The sequence below is a fragment of the Sphaerodactylus townsendi genome, linkage group LG05 (assembly GCF_021028975.2).
Source record: "Sphaerodactylus townsendi isolate TG3544 linkage group LG05, MPM_Stown_v2.3, whole genome shotgun sequence".
In the NCBI taxonomy this organism is placed as follows: Eukaryota; Metazoa; Chordata; class Lepidosauria; order Squamata; family Sphaerodactylidae; genus Sphaerodactylus; species Sphaerodactylus townsendi.
The window spans coordinates 56854373-56873967 of NC_059429.1; the positions used below are offsets into that span (position 1 = coordinate 56854373).

Here is a 19595-nt window from a genome sequence, read left to right on the forward strand (position 1 = left end):
ACATTGGTTTGGTTGGTTACAGAACTTTGTCCTGCTTTATTGCAATAAAAGCAACAGAACTTTGAGTCAGAAGTTGATCCTAGCAATGGTCTGTTGTAGTTTCTAAAGTCTTTGTGAGACTTTGGCAGCCACAGAGGAAACACCCGAATACCAAAAGTTGGCCATTGGATAGACACTTGGCAGTTTCTATTGAATGATAGTGTCTACTTCTGTGGATTTAAAAACTTTTATCAGTTTCAGTAAAATTATTTCATTATTGATTGCTTTTTGACTTGTCCAAACTAATGTTGACTTGTGAATTGGCCTATACCTTCACTATCACACTTGGTTTCCTTACATATCTGGAATAAGGTCCTTCTAAGAGGTAATCATTAATTTGAAAGGTATTAGTTCAGAATGCCCCCCTTCCACCCCATGACATCAGACTTCTCTTGTATTTTTAAATTTTTTAAGATTTGGAAATCCAGATCATTGTTATATGCACTGCATATATGTTCCTGCAGACAATTTTTCATTGTTTTTTTGCCCCAAAGATGTCTTTGTTTGTTTCCTATTGCTTCCCTGCCTAGTCAGAGCTAGCAGATAGAGTTCTGGGTTTCTGTAGATCCAGGACTTTGCAGACATTCTTTTTTCAGCTTAAAAGAGTGTGATTTTTTTGTCTTTATTAGACAACTGGATTTCCTAAGACAGTGTAATGGCAGAACTTTTTTGTAATACCAGTGTAGGCTAGAAACCCTACAATCATCACAATAGGCATAAAATGATACTTTGCCATATCTATGGATCATTATACCTTTCTAGATGCTGCAGGGTGAAGTCACTTGTGATGCCTGCATCACCTTTTCAAGATGTGCTACTTTGTCATTTGTGCTTTATATATTTTCATAGACTGACACACACTGTGAAAGTACCAGAGGGGGTACATGCTTTACAAAAGAATACAAAATTACCTTTCCTCAATCTGTAGAATAGGTGTCGTCTGACATGTTAACACTTTGCAAGATAAGAGAGGAAATGGTGATTTCTGCACAGCCTAGAGGTCCTTATGATTTATCTGGGTCTGTGCACTCAGTACCAATTTGAATTCTGTGGTGGTCTCTCACAGGCCCACTGCACTGTCAAAATGTTTTGTTAATTTGGAGCTTTTGTTTTGGTACACAAGGAAGCAACACAGAGCTTCAAGTACACATTTCCTAGCCTGGGCACAAGGGAATATTGCATTGCCTTGCAACAGTGTGGGAACTCAACACTACCTCATGTGCCTGCCCAGAAGGGAGTACATTGGGAGAACTGATGTGAGGTTATTGTCCGGGTTGAATTTGATCTGAAATATCTTCCATTTCCAGCAATGAACTGAGCCCCAGGAACTCCTCTCCGAAGAAGAAGAAGCAAGGAACTCTTAAACTACTTGATCTGTTGTTCTGGTGCCAGAAAAGTTTCACAATAAGGTTTCTTTTAACTGTTTTGCTGAATAATATGTGCAGTGAGCAGCCAGGGTGATTCCATTTAGTACACATTTGTACTAGATCTTTATGGATCTTGAATGCCAGCATCTCCTTTTTTCACAAATTAAACCTTGGCCATTAATGGTCCCTTATGTGTATTCTGAAAGCTGTTGGAGAAGCCATGCTTCCTTAGCTTCAGAACAGTACTATGCCAGCAACATCTAGCAATGAGTGGCCTTGGGCTTTGGAGGCAGTTAATTGGGCAAGTAGGAGATATTTGCATGACTCTGCACAATTCGCATAACATGAAATATCACTTCTGACTGCAGAAACACACATCTGTTTTCATGTTGCTGCTTCTGCTTCTGCAGCAGCCATTATAGGATTGGGTTGTTCTAGTTCCATTTCCCCGTGCCTTGCATAAATGATCCTTGAATACTCAATTGAATAAATGAGCCCATTTGTACCCTGACAGAAAGTACATTCCCATAAGCACATCAACAATGCCTTTGCCCCTTCCTTGTACATGTGAACATGTAATAACTGCAAATAGGGTGTATTTATGAGTCAATACCTTTAAGATCTTTGGCATTTTCCATACAAAAACAACTTTACAGATGGAGGACTAACATTCAGACAAAAGGTAATCCAAATCATTGTCATTTCCCAAGTATGTTCATAGAAGACATAAAGCAATAGCTGCTTCCTATGAAATCTAATTTAAACCATTAATGGGGGTCCATAAAGCAAAATCACCTAGTGTGAGCAGAGTTATTTATGGCACTGGGATCTTACTGATTATGGCAATAAATAAAATACTGTGCATCCCTGGGAAATAATGTAAAGTCAGTTAATCCACAGGCGAAGTGGAGGGAATTGAAACAATTCACCTATTCTTCTGGTGCAGCAATTTCATAACAGCAGCCTTCACAAATGTACTCTTCCAGGAAGCTGGCAATTTTGTGTTCTCTGCTTCTTTGCTCTTGCAGCATGAGGCAGTTTCAGCTTTTTTGTTAATATTTTTGGGGAAAGGGGGTGATATCCCCATTCAGCTTCTGAGCGTATGTATGGTTCTGTCATTTGCTAGTTCAAGCTGGCAGAATTACAGCGCCATTCAGTATTGCCAGCATGATGCCGGCAAGGTTTCAGCTTAATCCAGGGGACACAAGTTCAGCCTGTTAAACCATTTCCATTTCTTCAGCAGTTTGCTTAGGCTTAATATTGGCAAGCTGCCACACCTTCTCTCCCTGAACCCTGTCAAGCCATTTTCATTGTAGCTTGAAAGCAAAATTGATAGTTTTATTCCTCAGTCCTGTTCTGCATCTACTGGAAGGAACGAAAGTAGATTTGAGGTGGGAAGGCGTGTTGGAAAATATACCTCACTGATTTTGTTGGCTAACAAATGATGCAAGAGTTCCTCCAGTCCTTTTTCTGAATAGTTTTTAAAAGAAGCAGTTCTAAAATATGAGTTTTTGAGACCCTTTGTTTAATCCCAACTGATACAACAGAAATGTATTCATGATTATCATCTTTTTATTTAGAGTACGGTTTTTTTCTTTGATTTAGCAGCAAAAGAATGAAGGTTTAACAGAGGACATTTGTCTTCAGGTTAAAAAAAAATCAAAGTATGATATCCCAGAATAAATGTCACAACACCTGGGACTATTTATGTGTTTGTATTTCTTGAAACATTTATATCCTGTCATTCTGTTCTTCAAGGCAGTTTGCCGTCCTTAAAATTTTAATAAAACTATAAAACAAGTCAAAGCAACACACATAATACAAAATATACCAGTTAAAACAACAGTCATGATCTAAGGAAAGCCCAATAAGATTAAAAAGAAACTCCATCAAAATAGTTCCTGCCAAAAAGCCTTCTGAAACAAAAATATGTACAGAACCTGTGCCACAAAATGGAAGAGTAGACTAGGGGAAAAATTCTACCCTAAATGAAAGCTAGTTCACAGAGTGTCTTGCATATCTCCTGAGGCAGCCCATTCAATAGAATAAACCTGCCAATGAGAAGGCACAAGGTTTCATTGTTTTCAGATGGAGTCTGTGGAACACAGTCAGTGGGGACTTGTTGGACTCAGTTTAACTGGCATATGGGCTCATATGGGAACTCATAAAGAACCACTCTAGTGAAACCACATTTTGTTGTTTCCTTTTGGGTGAATCATTTGGGGGTACACAGTGAGTGAAAAAAGGGATAGCATTATTCTCTTGTGGTTGCAACCTGACTATACTCTCAAACAACCAATTTGTTTACTTAGCTTGACTGGTTTCCATGTCTACATACTTCTCCCCTCCTTGCCATTCTGCTGGCTGGTTTACTGCATCTCTGTCCAGCCTTTTTTGGACAGACTTCTTGACTCAGACTCTTTGCAGTCCTTTTGTCCCCAAAATATTTTACATTTGAAGCCCTGAAAGACCTAGCAGGAGAACCAAGGAAGTTGTTGTTAAAGTGATCAGGCACACAAGACTGGACACACTGGATTTTATTGTTTGTGTTGAACTAGAAATGGCTGAGATTATCAGGGTTATTGAGAACATATTAAAGCCTTGGTGGGATCATTAAGTGAGCTCTGGCTTGCAAAAGCTTATGCTAGGATAAATGTTGGTAAACTTTGTGGAGTCTCTGGATTTCTTTTAGATTTTGCTACAATGGACTACATAGCTACTCCTCTGGAATTATAACTCCTTCCCTGCTGTGTTGTTGTTATAGTGGAAAATGAGATAAGATGCCTTTGACTTGTCAGTGAAATGTGCCAGAAAGACTAAAATCAAAAACAAACCTTGGATCACAGTTGCAGGCATCTGGTGTCAGAATCCTGATTTCAGAATTCTTTTTGGCATTCCAAAATTTGCTACTCTTTTTTATTATTCAGTTTATAAATCATATTAAACACAGAACAATTTTTCCAGGGGAACTGATATCTGTTGTCTGGAGATCTTTTTTTAAAAAAAATTCTGAGATATCTCCAGGCCCCACCTAGAGGTTGACAGATCCATGACCATACTGCATACATGGGAACTAGTAACAGATGACATGAGAAACATTACCAAGGCCCTTTCCACACGGGTGTTTCATGGCACCCTGGGGATGGCAAAAACGCCGTCCCCAGGGAGCCATTAGCACAGGGAGTGCAGCTGCTGCGCAGCCGCGCCGCCCTCGCGTCGCCCGACCGGCGCGAAGCCGGCATTTCCCAACCTCGCTCGGGGAGCGAGGTTGTTGGAAAATGCCGCCTTGGAGCCGCTGCCGTGCGAACGGCAGCGGCTCCAAGGCGCTCTCCCCTTCCCACTCCCAACCTTCACTTACCTGGTCCCTGGCCCTCCGGCGCATCGCCAAGGCCTGGGGACACGCCCCCCTGCCCTGCGACGCTCAAGCAGGCGCGCAGGGCCGGGGGGCATGTCTCCAGGCCTCGGCGACATGCTGGAGGGCCAGGGACAAGCCAGATCAGCCGGGCAACGGCGCTCCGCGGCGCCGTCATCCCAGCCGGTTCTGGGACCGTCCGCATGGACGTGGTTTACGCCGACCCAACCCCTTCCGCCTCCATGTGGAAGGGGCCTAAACCACAGATGGGATGCCATTCAAATGAAACCAATTAATTTTTATATGGGTATTTGTTAGCTCTTTACTACTGTTGTATCCAGACATACCAGAAGCCAACCAACTGCATATATCAGGAGCGTGTGCTACCCATGATGCCTCAACCAGGACTACTTCCTATGTGCATACAGCTCCAGTGTGCACAGACTGGAATCCAGAAAAAATACAACAGTCAGTTTGTGCACAGGCAAGCTGTGTGTACATGCAAAGCACACGTGTGGCCTCAGTTCATGACCTTGCATATGGGGACCATCACAAGCACTGTCATTACTAGGCTCCTAGTATATTTGGATGTAACATCTGAAAAGGGCTATTGTGAGAATTCCTTTACACACACACACACCCGAATTCATCCTTGCTTGGCAAACACCTACAACAAAAACCTTCACTTCTTTGCAGAACAAAATTTGAGTCCAGTAACATCTAAGACCATAAAATTGCCTAGGCATATCGTTTCGTGAGTCAACACTCAATTTGCCAAATACAAATAGACTTGAAAAAGTAAGCTTTGAGTCACAAAAGCTTATATACTGAAAAATTTGGACTCAAGTTTTGTACAATTATCATGACTGCCCACAAGGAAACTACATTTACTTTGTTATGCATCCTGCATCAGGGCTTCAATATCCAGCTAAGTGAGTAAATTAGACCCATTAGTAACCAAAGTGCTATCATATATCAATATATTTATAACAATTTTATCTTGTCCTTCCCTCAAAAGATCTCAGGAAAACATACATAGGACTTCTTCGCTCCATTTTGTTCTGACAAAGTTTCTGAGGTGGATTGTACTAGAGTCAGTATGGCCTTGGCATGCATGTGGCTGTAATGTGTTCTTAGTAGCAGTGCATATTGCTTCTGTGCTGAAACAGTTCCAGTGGTTTCTAGACAGTTTTTAGGCACTATTAAATCCAACTGGTTCTGAATCCTTCTTCCGCTGGAACACCCAGGTCTCTTCGCATCGTGCATGTAGACTTTTGGCTGCACACCACATTGCTTTCTGCATGTAGGCACCCTCATTAATCTGTCCTCCTTGCACAAGGATCTGTCCTCCTTGCACAAGGAGATATACAAGACTTGCTTTTTCTCTTTTTCTCTAGGAAGCTGACAAAGGCATTTTCTCCTATTTTGAAAGGCCTTTGTGATACAGAAAGGATGTGGCCAAGAGAATTTATGTTCCTGCTGCTGTTCCCATTGCTTAGTAACATTGTGATTTTGGGACTTTTTATTCTATAATATTTTTAAAAAAGATTTTAAACTATTTTATTGAACATGACAGAAAAACTCCTTGAGGGTCCATCTGGACTAAAAAGCAAAAGCTATTTGGAAATAGTTAATACCTGAAGTTAAAAAATAAAATATGGGCAAAGTGAGGGGAAAATGAAATAAAATTCTACCATATAATGGTACCTAAGTGTAGTTAAAGTGATAGTTCACCCCAACTGTCCTGCCAGTAAAAGCTGACAAGGTGCTTGGGTCTGTCTTTGCTCTTCTTCTACATTTTTTACAGCATCTGTCAGACAGTTGCTAGGCTGGAGGTAATTAGCATTCAATTATCACCAGCTACATTTTCACCTGTTCTTACAAATCCCTGGAACTTCTAACTTGTCCAATTAGTCTGTCACATTGTCATCTCCCACAAACAGTCTAATTTTTCCCCTGTAGGACCGATTCTTTACCAAGAAATTGTTCTACTAATTAACAACATCCCATTAATATGATTTAGGTACCAATCCTCAATGCAGTTCATTTAAAATAGCATCATATTCTTGGCAGGTTGGATTTGGTACTACCTACCATAAAAAAAAGGGCTGGTTTGTAAAGGAAACTTAGGATGCTGAGCAGAATCAAGAAAGAAAACAACATTGTAAAATTCTCAGTCACTAGAAACTTTGAAAGAGGAGATGCCTATTGTGCTACTAGATTTTGTCATGATCATATAAAGCAAAGATGCCTTCCCTCCTCCTGGACCCATCCCACCAAGGCCCAGGCACCGGCCAGGGAGTTTTTGAGGGCAGGGCTGCAGCCCCATTGGCCCTCAGACTGGGGGAAAAACCCTAGCCCCATCCCTGGAACCAGCTGGGGAGCTTTTGGGGGCGGGGCCACAGCCCAGGCTGTCTCGGACCAGAGGAACGCCCTGGCCCTGGCCCTGGGACTGGCAGGGGAGCTTTTGGGGGCAGGAAACTAAGATCTCTCCAGGTTCCATTTTCCATAGCTATGCCTCTGCCAACCACTGAAGGAGTCTGAACACCTCAGACCTATACCCTTTCCCACCAAAAGATCTCAGTGTATCCATACGTGTCCAGTGGAAGTGAAACTGATTTCTGCAGGTGAAAATTGTCCTGCCCTGTCCCAGGGGCAATGCTCCCAGGGACATTCCTTGCTTCTCCAGCTCAACTGGACCAGGGAAGCAAGGAGGAGGAGGAAGAGGGGCAGCCTGCATATTGGATTGAGTTAACTCAGCTCGACACACAAGATCATTCTGCCTTCCGTAACAAGACAGGCACTATGATCCCTGTGGAGCATTGAACTAAAAATAAGGTCCAGGAAGAAGTGGTGGATTCACAAATCTCCTGAGATCTTTTGGTGGGAAAGGGTATAGTCTCAAATTCTTTGAACTCCCCATCTATATGCATAGGTGGCATGTGTATATGTGTATGAGGAGAGATTTAATGCAGTCTCATAAGAAAGCAAATGTGGGTTGTGTTGAGTTTAGAAAGCTCAAAAAAGAAAAACATGGGAATAATTGTTTCTGTTCTAAGTTGGTTGCATAAGCTCAGACAGACAGAGAGGGATGCAGACAGAGAGGGAGGTTTTTCTAAATCAACCACATACAAGCGAGGAGCATAGCAATGTGATAAGTGATAGTGTCTACAAAAGGCTAGAGGGCAAATCACATAAATCCCAGGTTAGGGACAGAGACAGAGTATACAAGTGTCTCTATGCTAATAGTAGAAGCATTCGACCTAAAATGGGGGAGCTGGAGTACAGAGTTTTGAAGGAGGACATTGATATAGTGGGCATCACAGAGACATGGTGGAATGAGGAGAACCAGTGGGATGCTGTTATCCCAGGTTACAGGCTCTACAGGAAGGATAGGACAGGGCGTATTGGGGGTGGGGTGGCCCTCTACATCAAAGAGAGCATAGTGTCACATAAAATAGACAATGCAAGGGGAGCTGATTCCTCTACAGAAACACTGTGGATATCAATACCAGGGGCGAAGCATAGTTTAACAGTAGGAATATATTATCGTCCCCCTGACCAAAGTGCACAAGAGGATTCTGAGATGGAAAAAGAAATTAGAGAGGCCAACAAAAGCAAAAATGTTCTGAGGTGATCCTAGATCTAATTCTATGTGGGACCCAGGACCTGGTGCGGGAAGTCAGTGTTGTTGAGCCGATAGGGAACAGCGACCACAATGCTGTCAGATTCAGTATCTCTGCATGCGAACAAGTGACAACTACTAATGTAGTTACATTCGCCTTCAGAAAGGGAAATTTCTCAAAGATGAGGGGGATAGTGTGCAGGAAGCTGAAAGGGAAAATCAAGAGAGTCAAAAATGTCCAAGGTGCTTGGAGGTTATTTAAAAACACAGTCTTAAAAGCTCATTGAAATGTGTTCCGTGAGGGTTAGGAAAGGCAGCGCCCAGTCCAAAAGAAAGCCACCATGGTTAACAAGGGAGGTTGAGGAAATTATTAGGAAAAAAAAGATGCCTTTTAGAAAATGGAAGTCCAACTTAACTGATGAAGAATATGAGAGGGAACACAAATGGTGGCAAAAGAGAAGCAAGTTAGCTGTAAGGGAGGCAAAAAAGGATTATGAGGAACGCATGGCTGCAAACATCAAGACTAGCAACAAACAGTTCTTCAAGTACATCAAAAGCAGGAAGGCAGCAAGGGAAGCGGTAGGCCCGTTAGATGATGAAGGAACAAAAGGTGTGCTAAAAGATGACAGGGAGATTGCAGAGAAGCTGAATGAATTCTTTGCATCTGTCTTCACCCAAGAGGAGGTGAGGAAAATTCCTGCACCTGAACCAAGCTTCTTAGGAGGTGAATCCGAGGAACTAGCTGCATGATAGTGCAGGTAGACATGGAAGAAGGTTCCAGCAGCCATTGATAAACTAAATGCTACCAAATCCCCTGGCTCCAGATTGTACCCATCCAAGAGTTCTTAAAGAGCTCTCAAGCATGAAATAGCCCATGTTCACACATTAATACGCAACTTATCCCTGACATCACGCTCCATCCCTGAAGACTGGAAGATGGCCAATGTCACACCAATCTTTAAGAAAGGGTCTAGGGGGGACCCAGGAAATTACAGGCCAGTCAGTTTGACATCTGTTCCTGGTAAATTAGTAGAATCTATCATTAAAGATAAAATTATTAAACATGTAGAAAAGCAAGACCTGCTGAGGAAGAGTCAGCATGGCTTTTGTAGAGGCAAGTCCTGTCTTACAAACTTACTAGAGTTCTTTGAGGGTGTAAACAGACATGTGGATAAGGGGGAACCAGTGGACATTGTCTACTTGGATTTCCAAAAGGCTTTTGACAAAGTTCCTCACCAGAGACTGTTGAGAAAACTGAACAATGAAGGAATAAGAGGGGAAGTCCTCCTATGGATTAAAAAAACTGGTTGAGGAACAGGAAACAAAGCGGGTGGGTATAAATGGGAAGTTCCTACAATGGAGAGATGTAAGGAGTGGTGTCCCCCATGGATCCTCAGATTGGGACCAGTGCTCTTTAACTTATTCATAAATGACCTGGAAGTAGGGGTGGGTAGTGTGGTGGCTAAGTTTGCAGATGATACCAAATTATGTAGGGTGGTAAGAACCACAAAGGATTGCGAAGAGCTCCAAGTGGACCTTGATAAATTAGGTGAGTGGGCTAAGAAATGGCAAATGCAGTTCAATGTAGCTAAATGTAAAGTGATGCACATAGGGGCAAAAAATCCAAACTTCACATACACGCTACAGGGGTCAGTGCTATCAGAGCCCTCCGGGGATGGGGCGGTATAAAAGTTTAAAAAATAAATAAAAAATAAAATAAATCAGTCACAGACCAGGAAAGGGATTTGGGCGTCTTAGTTGATAGTTCCATGGGAATGTCAACTCAATGCATGGCAGCTGTGAAAAAGGCAAACTCTATGCTGGGGATCATTAGGAAAGGAGTTGATAATAAAACTGCAAGGATTGTCATGCCCTTATATAAAGCAGTGGTGCGACCGCACTTGGAGTACTGTGTTCAGTTCTGGTCGCCACATCTCAAAAAGGATATTGAAGAGATAGAAAAAGTGCAGAGAAGGGCAACGAGGATGATTGAAGGATTGGAGCACCTTCCTTATGAGGAGAGGCTGCAGCGTTTGGGACTCTTTAGTTTGGAGAGGAGACGTCTGAGGGGGGATATGATTAAAGTCTATAAAATTATACATGGGGTAGAAAATGTTGACAGAGAGAAATTTTTCTCTCTTTCTCACAATACTAGAACCAGGGGGCATCCATTGAAAATGCTGGGGGGAAGAATTAGGACTAATAAAAGGAAACATTTCTTCATGCAACACATGATTGGTGTTTGGAATATGCTGCCACAGGAGGTGGTGATGGCCACTAACCTGGATAGCTTTAAAAAGGGCTTGGACAGATTTATGGAGGAGAAGTCAATTTATGGCTACCAATCTTGATCCTCCTTGATCTCAGATTGCAAATGCCTTAGCAGACCAGGTGCTCAGGAGCAGCAGCAGCAGCAGAAGGCCATTGCTTTCACATCCTGCATGTGAGCTCCCAAAGGCACCTGGTGGGCCACTGTGAGTAGCAGAATGCTGGACTAGATGGACTCTGGTCTGATCCAGCAGGCTAGTTCTTATGTTCTTATGTTCTTAAGCTTGCCCTGCATACACTGGTCCTGAGAATCTTCACTTTTTCACTGGCTTCTTAAGAATCTTCTGTATCATTACAATTTGACCATGAGTCAAACATGTAGAATTCTGACTTAGGTTGGGTAGATTTGACAAAAGGAAGTACCATGTTTCCATTTCTGGCAGCCTCAAAAGATGTTCTCTAGTCCCACATCACTGGAAATGCAGCTTATAAAATCTTTTACTTAATGCTTTAGTAGGGCAACTGAAAGCATACACTACAAAAAATGGCAAATTGTCTCTAAAGCATGCAAGATCCTTTCTAGCCAATCAAAAGATGAAGCTAACATCAACGTTGTACAGCTCATTTTACTCCCTTCACCATTTGAAATGTAAATCAAAGCAACCTGCAGATAATTGGATGTAAAGATAAATTTCTTCAGTTTCTCATAAAAGAATCTTGAACTCCATGAAGCACATACATCTAAGATTCTGAAATGCATGAGAGATGCTACTCTTACCATTCATAGATAGTGTGACATGTCAAAACAATCTTTGCAGCAAATTTATGCAAATGTTCAGCATGTGACATCTAAAGGACCCAAGCTATAACTAGCATGTTATCGCATGCATTATTTTAATATACAGCCTTTATTCTGGCATTTTCCCAACATTGTACTGTGGAAAATCCTCTCACTGATTATTCTAACAGAGAATGCATGCATATAAGCAGCTGTTGATTTTTCCCATTGGCACTCGTAGATCCCATTTAGATGAGTGAAGCTGTCATGATAGAGTATTGGGAGAAGTGAGCCTGCAGAAAGGAGGGACCAGGTTGAATTCAGTAATTGATGGGCAGCCAACAAAGTGACTGCAAAATGAGAGTCATATGCATGCTCCATTTAGCACCTGATAATAGCCAAGTTGCAATGTTCTGCACCAATTGAATTGACTTTAAGAAGAGATTTATGCAGAGTTCATTACAATACTCTGGTCTCAGTATTACTGTGGAGTGGAACCAGGTGACCAGATCATCTATATCAAGTCAGAGGGCCATCTTCCAAGTTAGGCTGAGTAGGAAGAAAGCATTTTTTTTGCAGTTGTATTAACTTGCTTCTCCAGCAGTAATGTTGGATACAATATAAACCCCAGGCAATTAAATGAGTCAGCAAGGGGCAGTTGAATCACATCAGAAGTGAGAAGCACAATTTCCCTCAAGATCTCTACCTTCCCAACCAGCATTACCTCTTTCTGACCAGGATTCATTTTCAGTTTATTCAGTCTTAGCCATTTAACCACAGAGACCAGGAAGCCATTCAAGACCTCTGCCACATCACCAGGTGATTTGGATAAGGATATATGTCAGCATGTGGATTACAGCTAACCCCCAAACTATTAATGGCCCCTTCCGCACACGCAAAATAATGTGTTTTCAAACCACTTTCACAACTGTTTGCAAGTGGATTTTGCCATTCCGCATAGCTTCAAAGAGCATTGAAAGCAGATTGAAAGTGCGTTATTCTGCATGTGCGGAGTGAGCCAATGATTTGTCCAAAGGTTGAAGAACATGGGGGATAGGATGGCACCCTATTGACTCTCATGATTCCAACTGATGATAATTGGTCTCTAATGACAACCCTTTGAGCGCAGTCTATAAAGAATGATTTGAGCCAGCCCAAAACACATTCTCTGATACCTGCTTCTGATTCCAAGTGCCTCAACAAGGTGGCATGGTCCACTGTATCAAACACAGCAGATAAGTACAGGAGCAACAAAGAGGCATAGCCTGTCTACATTCATATGGAGGCATTAACTAAAGCCAACAAGAATCTCAACCTCCTATAGTCTGACCTGAAAGCAGACAGAAAAGGATTCAGAGTATATGACTTATCCAAGAAGACCCGGAGTTGGTCCACTATAGCTCTCTCAATTACTTTGTGCAGAAAGGATACATTAGAAACAGGGCAATAATTGGCCAGATCATTTTTGTAGGGATAGCTTTTCAGGAGTAGATGGATAACTGCTCCATTAATTGGCCAAGGGAAGGTGCCCTGAGTTAGTGATTTATTTAAAATAGATACCAAGTTCTCGTTAATGTGGTGGTATAATTTCTTCCCACGAAGGTTTTGTTTTTTTTCAATTTTTCTTCACCCAAGATAGAAAAAGATCTAGGGAACAAGCCAGGATCTTGTCAACATTCATTATGAAAATTGGGTCAAAATGTCCCAAGATATTTCTTATGGAAATCTTATGTTGCAATCTAACCCAAGATCTTGTTTAGTGCATAAAACAGCAGGGCACTCATTTTATTGCTGCTTTTCTTTAGCTGGTTCTTTGACCATTAATTGAAAAGAAAATAACAGCCACTAGCTTCTTCTGAAAATGGTACATATCCTGCTGACTCACAAAGCTGCAAAACCTATGTGAAACTTCTGTTGAAAATTGTAGCAAGACACAATATTTTGAAGGTTGGCAGCACAATTAACCTATGTGCTCTTACAAATTAGCCAACAGAAGATATCAAATCTAAATAAATAATAATCCAGCCAACATTTAAGAATGAACATCATGTATCTGTATGGAGCATATTCTGGTTTTATAAATCTAGCAAGTATATTTTATCCACAAAGTTTGAAAGTCCTGTTTACCAAAATTGTTCCCCATAGTCTATATTTGCTCTGGACTATCTTTAATGTTCATCGTATTGTACAGTACAATACTCTGGCTGCCCTAAGAAAATAGTAAATATTTGGGAAGCTTCAAGAGTGTAAAAGGTCCATTTTTGGAAGCCCACTGTCTACAAATGCAGCTTGAAAAAGCAACCTCTTGATGCCCACACACTGGCATGTTTCCCAAAGAATTCAAGCTGACCAAGTTTTCAGACAGATGTACACAATTCTCTTGCAAGGCATTTTCTCCAGGTCTTTTTACATATTTTAAGTTTTCTCTGCATGGCAAATAAAGTCACTGTAACCCTGGTCTTCATCCCCTGCCTTATAAAATATTGAAGTTCATATTATTTCTCATACCATGTGCTGCAAAAATGCCAGTTTCCATGTTTGTATGGGTGGATAGCAGAGTGTCCCAGCCAAGAGCAAGCCTAAGGCAAAACAGCCTGTTTTCAGAAAGTTAATCTATGAGTTACTCCAGGCAATTATCTGGACGTCTCATAAAAAGGACATGCATCTTTGATTATCTTACCCTACCAGAGTACTTCAGTGATATAATGGAATCTGCACATCTCCTGAATGCCACACCTCGCTAAGCTGCTTTTGGAAACTCCCTGATACTGTGCTTTTGAGAAAACCTTTCTCCAAACCATTGCTTTCTCCCTGCATTTCCTCAAACTATTGATACACTTTCCCTAAATCCAATCAATCCCTTCCTAATCTGATGCCTCAGCCAAATTCGAATAACCTAAGTGGAGGCTCCAAAGAGTTACTCTGCATAAAGCCATTCTGTGCTTTCTGATTTAATCTAAGAGCAATTGACTCCATTGTCCCGGGTACTTAGAACAATAGATAGAGCTGTTAATTAGCTCAGCCTTGCAATCCCAGCATGGAAACCCAGAAAATCCAGGAATAGAAACTTACTTTAAAATACAGGAATAGAAAACTTACTAGCTCCTGCCCCACGTTGCTCACAGGGGTATAAAAATACAGAGCACCCAAAGTTCCACGTTCTTAATGCTGGTTCTTTACTCTAGCGCTAGCTGGCTAGCTAGCCAGCTCCTGCTGCTGGTTCAAGTTCTCAATGCTGGCTCTCAATGCTGGCTCAAGCCCTCCAGGCTGGCCTCAGCTGCTGCTGGCTCCAGCTGCTGCTGGCCCCCACTCTCCATGCTGACATAGGAATCCCTGCCTTCTTCCAGAACTTCTCTGCAGAATTTAGGTAATGTATAAGTCCCCTGCTCCCCCTCCTATTCTATCATCCCAAACCTATCTTTTCCTCCCTGTTCATATACTTAGGAACTGTGTGTATGTGCCTTAACATCTTACTGTGTGATTGTTTGCAACCAAAATTTATATAAAAATATTTAAACTACAATTGGTCTTTTGTGAATTCTCTACAGATACGTTTCAAGCTGTTTCTGGTATACATAGTCTTAAAAGATCCCTACCCAGCCTGCCTCTCGCATTGCCAAGCCGAGTTATTTTCCCCATTGCTACTTAAAATAGTTGTGTGCTGTTACACTCTTAGCCGCTGGTGGAGATTCCTTAGAAATAAGTTCACAACCTGTGAAAGCTGGGTAATATCACTAACCTGGCAGTTTTCTTAAACTTGCCTTAAAGGTTGTCTTGTTCTTTCTGCATCCAAGTATGTACATGCAGTTAATGATGTACTTCCAAATGTCAATGATATTGGATTGGGACACATTGCTGGATCAGGTTTCTGTGGGTGAAATAGTAGCTTGAGCCTTCTAGGGCTCTGTTGATTAAATCTGTTAACTTCAGAATTTCCTTTGATTTCTTTCCATTAAGGGTTTGTTTTCATTTTTCTTCACCCTACATATATGTAAATGTAGCCTTACAGCACAGCTGATTGACAAAGCTGAAAGCAGCACATGTCTATAGCCAGGAGTATGAGTCAGACTTCATGTCCCAGTTTTGTTTTACCAACACTGCCTTAATGTGTATTCCCTTTATTAAGAAATGCATGCAATAAAGCTCTAGAGCGTCATCATCACATCATAACATCAATAAGACCTCACTGTTGCAATTGCAAAGTCACAGTCATGTTGTATACGGGGAGAAATGAACTAGTCCACTCTTTTTCCTGCATGTGTAATTTAACCTTACAGAAAACCAGTGTGGCAATGAGGTTAGAGTATTCGCCCAGAAATGGGGAGGCCTGGGTACAAAATTGTCCTTGGCCATCATCATGCTTCCTGGGAAACCTTGAACCAATCATCCTCTTTCAGTCTAGTGTATTGTTTAGAAACAAACCAAAGGCTTTTCACTATCAGAGCTTGGCTGGCAACAATTATATTTTATCTTCACTGTCTCTTTATTTCCTACATGTTAACAGAATCCCAACCATCACTTTGGCTAAGACTTATTGAGGAAAGATTAGATCAATGGGGATCTCTTTAGAGTCCCTGTAGGCTTGTACTGTCTTGTTGAAGAGTCAGCATTCAATGTGATTAAGTGGAAATTACTAGATATAGAAATGCAGGAGCTTATGAGCCAAGCTAGAAGTAGGTGTCCCCTGTTGAGCTGGGAGGTCGGGTCCAATAGTTACTCCATAGCATCATATTTCTCATATCTAACTGTTACATACCAGCATACAGCATATATGCTTGCCAGATTCAATGCACTTCTCTCTGCTTTTCTATGTGGGAGATATCACAAAATTCAATTTTTGGATAAGAGTTTGCCCCTGTGGCCAATGTAAGTTAGAATCACTTACCATGTTTTGTTATTCCCCCTTTTTATTCTGGAATCTCTGTTTAATGTATTGATCCATTGCTTTGTGATAAAGAATGGTACTTGGATGATTGCAAGACATCCTTTCTTATGACTAGCCAAAGCCCAAAAATAATCAGTTGCAAAAATTTTTTACAGAACACAATGAGATTTCATGAGTGGAATGTAACTGAATGGAATATAGCACACCTCTTCTGTTGATTCTGAACTGTTCTAGTCACTGTATTGTACTTGGATCTACTTTATATTAACTTTCATCTCCTGTAATGCAAATAAAGGCCTTGCGTGTGTGTGTTCAATTCACAATGGTAGGGAGTACTTAAAGGAAGAAGATAAGGAAATAACATCAGTACCATTTTGGCCACTGCTGCTGTGAAGAATGGAACAGTTGGACCTCTAGCAAACTGACGTCAGAACAATGAAAGAAACCTTTTCCCCACAGAAACAGCATCCATTCCCCAGTCATTATATCAGTATTGCTATAATTTAATGGATTTTGCAAGTTTACTGTGGTTGAGAGAAAGAAAATTTTTTAAAAAATCAGTGAGGCCGCTTCTGCACTTGCAGAATAATGCACTTTCAATCCACTTTCACAATTGTTTGCAAGAAGATTTTGCTATTCCGCACAGCTGCAAAGTGCATTGAAAGTGGATTGAAAGTGCATTATTCTACATGTGCAGAAGGGGCTTTAGTGGGATCCTAACAATGGCAGTGATCCGAAGAGGCCAATGTTTGATCAGAAAGTGTTTCCCTGCATACATGGTGTGTGAAGGTCAAAATTGTTGATATCTGCAACTGGTGCTAAGCCTTGACCTTTTGGGGTAATGTTTCCGGGAGAGGGCTATATTATCAGAATAAGATCACAGAAAAGGGTACTCATTTAGTCCTGTCGGTCTTGACTCAGAATGAGATTAGTGCTAAACCAGAGATCTATATACTACCTATCTTTCAGTAAGACAAATGTGCAAGGATGTAGCTTCTTGCAACTATTTTGTAATAACCCCAGCTAGATAAGCAATTAGACTAAATTTTCTGGATGGAGCACATCTGTGTAGCCATACACCAGGATTCATCCATTGGAACTGCAATAGAGAAGCTTCTTATCAGGTGACTTAATGGAGAAGGCAGAGCAGGATGAAAGAAACTCTGGTTACATCATCTTTCATCTATGCAGACCTCTGAAGTGACATGCATGCACACTGGGTTGTGACCTGGCAATCATAAATAAGACCTTGCATTCAAAACTAAATGAGGACTATCTTCTCTGAGTACTCAGCATCTCTCTTAATTTAAGAATATTGTTAAGAACCATCCTTTGCTGCTACAAGTCCAGGAACAGCCTTTGAATGTGATTAATCTCTGATTAATTATTCAGTTAATTGCATCATTTAATTGGTGTAGTTGAGCATTGTCTTTTGCTTTAACTAAATTGAACTCCTTTTCTCTTATGTTTAATGAATACATATTGCACTGGAAAAGAACTTTAGTAATTTGGAGAGAAAGAAAAAAAAACCCTGTTCACAGTTCAGCAACACCTGACTATACCCATCATCAACTAACATTTTTAAATGCCAGCCGATCTGCTCTTAGAAGAAAAGCCAGTTTTATTAAATAAGATGGCTGAAGAGTTTCTCGGTCTTCTTTATCTGTTTTTCTTTTTGTAAACAATCATGGATTATTTTTTTGCTGAAATGCTTTACTTAGGTTGGTATATGACAAGGAGGAGACCGTATGAAGCATAAATATAAAACAAACCACTACAACTTGACCTTTTGTAGACCAGAAAACCCAGAAGAACTACATGCAGCAGAGGGTGGGTGAAGAAATCAGAGTGTGCTACAGGCTGAATGAAATGAACCAGCAAATAAAACCTCAGAGACCAATTGTGGAAGAAATAAGCTCCGAATAAAATGAATATAACAATTTGAAAGGCAGTGTTGCTGAGACCAGGTCAATGGATTTATATGAAATGCAAACAAATCCAAACTTTCACATGAAAAAAATCCCTTGTTTCTTGGTACTTTCAAAAAGGTCAGTGCAGCTTTCTTGCCTTTCCATTCATTTTGCTGTATACTTCCATTTAGTTCTATTGGCTTTTTTCCCCCTAAAGCTAAAATATCTTAGAGAAGCCTTGCTGACCTCTGATTATGGGCTAGAAATCTACAAATTTATGAACAACTTTACTTTTACATTTGACTTTCATTCTCATCAACCAGATGGAAATTTTATATTACTACCACTACCTGGAAATTGATGACATAGAGTATATATCACTCCATTATTGTTGTGTGACTTCTAGTACATTTTCTGTAAAACTGATAGAGATTGTACAGTACTTATATATATTTAGAGCATTTTAAATGGTGTCCTAAACAGGGACACCAGAGAAATGCTTCTGATGAACAGCCTTGTAAATGGATAGGAATAAATAGGAGAAAACAAATTTTTATACATCCTGCATTATAGACTATTTTGGCTTTATAGGTCAAAACCTTGAAATGAATCTGGAAACAAACTCGAATATACTTTAGATCTTGTAATATCAGAATTACATGATCACTGCAGAATGGTCTTGTCAATAATCTTGTTGTACTTTTGCACCAGTTGCAATTTCTGGTAAGACTTGAAATGCAGACCCATACTAACAGCATAATCCAGTGCAGAGTTACTCCAGTCTATGAAATGAATGAATTTAAACTGGATTTACTCTCTTTAGGATTGCACTGTAAGTGTACTACAATAATATAATCTTGATGTTGGCAGAACATACGTGGATTCCTCACAGCAAATGTATAACAGGTTGCAGTTGTTATAAGGGAATCCATTTTTTCTTTTTCCTGTTCACAAATATGCCATTGCGATTGGAACCCATGGAAATAATCCAGATTGGAGCCCATGGAAACAATCCATGCTTTCCCAAAGAGACTTCTCTTTTTAAAAAATGTCCTGCAATACATGCATAGCTGTGCAGGCATACAGAAATGCAGTCATGCAAATCGTCTGACAATATGACCACCTGTACCTGTGTAGTTGCACTGTGCAACATGCAAAATAAAAGAAAAAGGGACCTCCCTGCAACAGGAGGGCAAAAATGAATGTATTGCTGTGGTAGGTATATTCTCCCTCACTGTAGACGGTGTGGTGGAAGGGAGGGAAATAAAGTACCTCTTGCGTGGCCGTTTGTGTGGAAGTAGTTCCAACCTGGGATTTTGCAATAGAATCACTGGTTTAGTGATTTTTGAAAATCCCAGGTTATGGGGAATA

General features: G+C 40.8%; 1 protein-coding gene across 1 annotated transcript in view; it reads left to right on the forward strand.

Annotated features, from left to right (window-relative positions):
- Nucleotides 1-19595, forward strand: part of NEGR1 (neuronal growth regulator 1) — a 744190-nt gene that overhangs the window by 715837 nt on the left and 8758 nt on the right. The window lies entirely within an intron of this gene.